This window comes from Bombina bombina, chromosome 1 (genome assembly GCF_027579735.1).
Source record: "Bombina bombina isolate aBomBom1 chromosome 1, aBomBom1.pri, whole genome shotgun sequence".
NCBI classification, from domain to species: Eukaryota; Metazoa; Chordata; class Amphibia; order Anura; family Bombinatoridae; genus Bombina; species Bombina bombina.
The window spans coordinates 1,579,131,993-1,579,137,992 of record NC_069499.1 but is presented as its reverse complement, the minus strand read 5'-3'; the positions used below and the strand labels follow the sequence as shown (position 1 = coordinate 1,579,137,992).

At 38.9% G+C, this 6,000-nt stretch overlaps 1 pseudogene; it reads left to right on the top strand.

Annotated features, from left to right (window-relative positions):
- The first annotated feature begins 1,927 nt into the window (after nt 1–1,927).
- Nucleotides 1,928–6,000, top strand: part of LOC128635734 (uncharacterized) — a 28,367-nt pseudogene continuing 24,294 nt past the window's right edge.

The window sequence follows — 6,000 nt, the reverse complement described above, 5'->3', positions numbered from 1 at the left end:
GTCGGACCATGCCCCTGTGGTCTGCAGGTTCATATGGCAGGAGAGACCAATCCTCCCATATATCTGGCGCCTAGATGAGAACATTTTGCGCAACCCAATAAATGTCATAGAGATAACAAAAGAATTAGACGAATACTTTAAATTAAATAAAACAGATCAGAGTAAACCTTCCGTCATATGGGAGGCTCATAAAGCGGTGATAAGAGGCGTATTGATAAAAATGAAGACACAAAAGAACAAACAAGACAGGCAGTACTATAATTCATTAAAAGCGCAACTTGCATACTGGGAAAGGGAACACAAAAAGACACATCAGACACTAATGTATATAGTTCGCTGACAAAGGTTAGAACTGAATTACAAAATCTGCAAATAAAAGAGGCCCAAAAGAAAGCACTTTATTTAAATCAACATTACTTCGAATACGGCAACAAACCAGGGGCGCCCCTAGCGAAAGCACTTAAGAGACAGTAACCCCGTTCTTATGTTACAAGAATAGTAGACAAACAAGGGACAAGACATGAGGATAGCAAAGGTATAGCAGAGGCATTACGACAACTCAACTCTATACAATCTAAAAGACCAATCACGACCGCCAAATGCAGACAGAGATGAGGGAGAAGAAAGCTCTCTGCTAGATACATATTTAAAAGATATTACTATCCCCCAAATATCCGCAGAAGATGCAGAAAAATTAGACATGGCCATAACGACAGTAGAAATTTTGACTGCAATAAAAGATACCCCAACGGGTAAAAGTCCAGGCCCCGACGGATTCAGCATAGCTTACTATAAAAAATTTGGACAACTACTGGCCCCACACCTCGCTGACATATACAACACGATGTTGAAAGAGGGTGGATTCTCACGAAACCTTCTGGAAGCACATATCACGGTTCTCCCTAAGCCAGGGAAAACCCCGGACAAGCCCGAGAACTTTCGCCCTATTTCCCTGCTAAACTCCGACGTAAAAATCTATGCAAAGATATTAGCCACTAGAATAAATAGAGTTCTCCCAGGGCTTATTAATTCGGATCAGGTAGGATTTGTCCCGGGAAGGGAGGCAAGGGATAATACCTTGAAAATGCTGCAGCTAATACAATATGCAAAAATAGAACATATCCCAATGACGCTGACATCCATGGACGCGGAAAAAGCCTTTGACAGGGTGAGCTGGTCATTCTTGAAGCTCGCCCTGTCAAAAATGGGCTTTAGCAAACATTTTATAGATATGATATTTTCACTATACACAGCCCCTTCAGCGAAGATCAAAGTTAATGGCAAATTATCTGAGAGCTTTAGAATCACAAACGGGACAAGACAGGGATGCCCACTCTCCCCGATACTGTTCGCGATCTCTATAGAAATACTAGCCCTGAAGCTACGCGCAGACCCCAGAGTATCGGGAATAAAATTGGATAATATAGATCACAAAATAGCCATGTACGCGGATGATATTTTATTAACCCTTACAAACACAGAGGAATCACTGCCTCAGGCCCTAAAGATAATCCAGGAATATGGCATACATTCTAACTTCCAACTAAATGTAAACAAATCTGAGATCCTAAACATAAATCTAGCAGAAAGTATAATGTCCCAGATAATGTCACTTTGCCCGCTACGCCGGCAGCCTGTAATGATGAAGTACCTGGGAGTTCAGATATCGACACAGATAGACACTATTTTTGAAGCAAATTACAAACACTTAGAGAAGACGATAATCGGAGATTTATCTAACTGGAAGAACAAGAAATTGTCATGGTTAGGTAGAGTGATTGTCATCAAAATGAACATCCTCCCCAGAATACTATACATTATGCAGACTTTACCCATTACGCTACCAACAGACTTTATTAACAAATTACAGAATACATTAGAGACATATATATGGGGCGGTATAAAACCAAGGATTAATAAACGAACGATGTACCTGTCAAAAGAGGAAGGAGGACTTGGAGTACCGGACTTGCGAACATACAGACATGCCTTACTATTACAAAGACTTGTGGAATGGTGTACAAATGACAGCACAAAACACTGGATTCAGATAGACCGGGCAATCCTCCATACTAATAACCCAGGGCACATCGCATGGACAGTGAGGAAAGACCGACCATTGACTGTGGACAGATACCCTCTTTACAAAGAGTTATTTAGAACATGGGACAAAATAATACACACCTCAATGCACATTTCCTCCCAGATATCCCCCATGACACCATACATGGGTAACCCAGCTCTCGCACTAGGAATAACAAGGAAATACACACCTCAGGGTCTGCAGATAGCACAGAACACAATCGCAAACTTGATGCAGAATAACAAACTTAAAACTTGGGAAGACATAAAAGAAACTGAGACGCATTTGAATTGGTTAGCATATGCCCAGATATCCCATTTTGTAACTACCCACAAAAATAAGAATTCATTCCTAAGGAAATTAACGGACTTTGAGCAAATTTGCTATGCAGGGCACACACGCTCACACTTAATATCCATCCTATATAGGAAACTTCAACAGTTCGACAAAGAATACCTACCCACATATACAAAAGCCTGGGGAAGGGATCTGGGGGAGGACATAACTATAAAAGAATGGAAGAAATCATTCCACAACAACAAAACCGCCTCTATCTCCGCACAGGTACAAGAAACCAATTTTAAGTTTCTCACCAGGTGGTACCTAACCCCGAATAGGTTAAAGAGAGTATATCCGAATGCATCTGACAGATGCTGGAGGGGCTGCGGGGCAGAAGGCACTATCAAGCACATATGGTGGGACTGCCCTAAAATACAGCAGTTCTGGTCGGACATAATCACACTGACCAGTAATACACTAGAGATAATAATCCCTAAAGACCCCAAAGCAAGTCTACTCTTTGCAAGCATACCCCAGATTAAATGTGTAGCGAAGAGAAAACTGTTGCTAACGCTGCTGAGCAGCGCAAAAATAATAATCCCCCGACAATGTAAAACAGATAGAATTTCCACTCGACAGGAATGGATATGACAAGTTGACACACTGCTCCAACTGGAAAGATATCACTATATTAAAAATGACACGGTAGAAATTCATGAAGTAATGTTGCAGCTTTGGAGTAAGCGACAGTAGTTTATATTATGCACCCCAGCAACGGGATAGTCTGTTTCCCCTCCCCTCATTATACCCCCTGCTAATACGCGTACACTTAGCTCAACCCCCCCCCCTCCCTCCACACAATGGGAAGGCAAGAGGTAGGTGACAGGCCCGAGGCCAGGGCGAGAAACTGGAATTTAGTCAGAGGTAATTCAGATACACCGTGAGTTACGGATAAAACGATCTCTTATAATTTTGTACAGTCTTGTGTAAGAATACTGCTTTATATTGCAAATTGCTGTTATACTTTGATATAATGACTTTGATGTATAACTTTTATTTTTGATGTTCAATAAAGCTTTTGAAAAAAAAAAATCACAAAGAAAAACACAAACAAGGAAAAGTTGTCATAACAATTGTAAAATGTCCCTTCTGAAGACGGTTGATGCTTAAAGGGACACTCAAGTCAAAATTTAATTTTTTATATTTAAACTTTTTGAGTCACCAGCTCCTACTGAGCATTTGCAAGAATTCAAAAAATAAACATATATGCAATTGTGATTGGCTGATGACTGTCACATGGTACATGTAGGCATTTGTGATTGGGTGATCTGTCACATGGTACGGAGGAGTAGAAATAGACATAACTTTTAAAATTGTCAGAAAAAAATCTACTACTCATTTGAAGTTCAGATTGCATTATCTTGTTATCTTGCATTTGTTGATTATTTTCTATTTTTTATATTTAATATTTCAAGGACGAGCTTTAAGGTGACTAATTCTTCATGTGAGCTAACAGGCTTGTTACGCATATTTTATATTCTTATGTACTTCACATAGAAAACATTTCATTTGTATTATTAAAGGGACAGTCAAGTCCAAAAAAACCTTTCATGTTTCAAATAGGGCATGTAATTTTAAACAACTTTCCAATTTACTTTTATCACCAATTTTGCTTTGTTCTTTTGGTATTCTTAGTTGAAAGCTAAACCTAGGAGGTTCATATGCTAATTTCTTAGCCCTTGAAGGCCGCCTCTAATCTAAATGCATTTTGATCGTTTTTCACCACTAGAGGGCATTAGTTCACGTGTTTCATATAGATAACATTGAACTCATGCACGTGAATTTACCATGGAGACAGCTCTGATTGGCTAAAATGCAAGTCTGTCAAAATAACTGAAATAAGGGGGCGGTCTGCTGAGGCTTAGATACAAGGTAATTACAAAGGTAAAACGTGTATAATTATAACTGTGTAGGTTATGCAAAACTGGGGAATTGATAATTAAGGGATTATCTATCTTTTAAAACAACAAAAATTCTGGTGTTGACTGTCCATTTAAAGCAAATCAAATCTGCATTTAATACAGGTATCCCCTATATAAAATCAGAACTGATACATTTATGTTGTCATATACTGTACATAACACTTCCTCAGTCATGTAGATTGTTGCAAGAAACAATACAGGTTTGCAATGTTTCAAAGCTTGGTCAGACGTATTGTATAGAATTACAATTCCTGGGCATAGTTCAGGCAAAATAACCCTGATCACGCTACAAAAGTTCTCCGTCTGCTTGCGGGAGAGATTTATTTTAAGCAAAAGTCAGCAGCAAGCACTGTAGATGTATATACATGTTTTATAACACTGTCTCTTCATCAGAGCGCTAGCAACAATCACACGTGTCTGTAGCAGAGGCTTGTGATTAGTGTTCTATCAACGTATTGTGAGAGTCAAACGTCTGTGTTAGTTTGTTGCATTGTGAATAAGCCTGCCAATACCTGTATGGCCTCATCAGTATGGAGAAGTATTGTAGCACATACACGTGTACTCATGCAGTGTATCTTTGTAAATCTAGCTGCTATCAGCTGAAAAGACACAGCTTGTTTAAAAGTGAAGGTCAATTTTGATGAATTAGTGTCCGGTTTTTAATCATCCTATTAAAAACAAGGGCACTTTAATTCATCAAAATTGACATTTCACTTCTTTTCTTCAAAAACTTACCTTTTAATCCTGGCAGCCGCTCCAGCACTTCCACCGCCCGTCGCAAGCCGTCTTTGCGGGTCCAAAATGACGAATTCGGCTCCCTCCAATCATGGCGTTGCATCAGGCCAAGATTCCCCTGGGGGGAAAGTCGTAATTGGAGGAAGCCGGGTTCGTCATTTCTGACGTCTGCAGAGGCTTTTGACGGCTGGGGGAATTGCTGGAGTGGCTGCCTAGATTAAATGGAAAGTTTTTGAAGAAAAGAAGTGAAATTTTGATTAATTAAAGTACCCTTGTTTTTAATAGGATTATTAAAAACCAGGCACTAATTCATCAAAATTGACCTTCACTTTAAAGAGGATCAGTTGCCTCTCTCAAGAGAGGGACCAATCCATTTCCCTGATTTTGTCCCATATGCACATGGACTGCTCTTGATTTCCAAAACCCGACAAATATTGCTAATAAATTATAGTTTTAAATCTTTTCACAGCATTTACTTTGCATGCAGATCATTTGCATTTGCTGATATATAATATGCAGATAAAATAAACTGACTTTAATAAGCATTAAAATGTGTATATATCTCTTTGCACTTTAATAAAGAAGATCATTAAATGATTCATTAAAATCTTATTAAAATAGAGTTGTAATCTGCCAGTCTGTTAACGGCACATTCACGGATTAAAATGCGGATAGAAAAGAGTATTTTTTATGCTGGCTTAACAATGAATTCATATCTCATTAACCTGCACAGTCAGGCACAGACAGGCAGCGCTGTGTAATGTCATTTTATCCAGAAATCGCGGCTACAGGTCAGACACACTCATCATTTTCCTTATTCTAGAATTGCCTTTATATGTATATGAATAAGTTTTAGCATTATTATTTGTCTCTATATAAGTTTGCTGGCGGATAACATTTGTATTTACAAGGTTCTTTGTG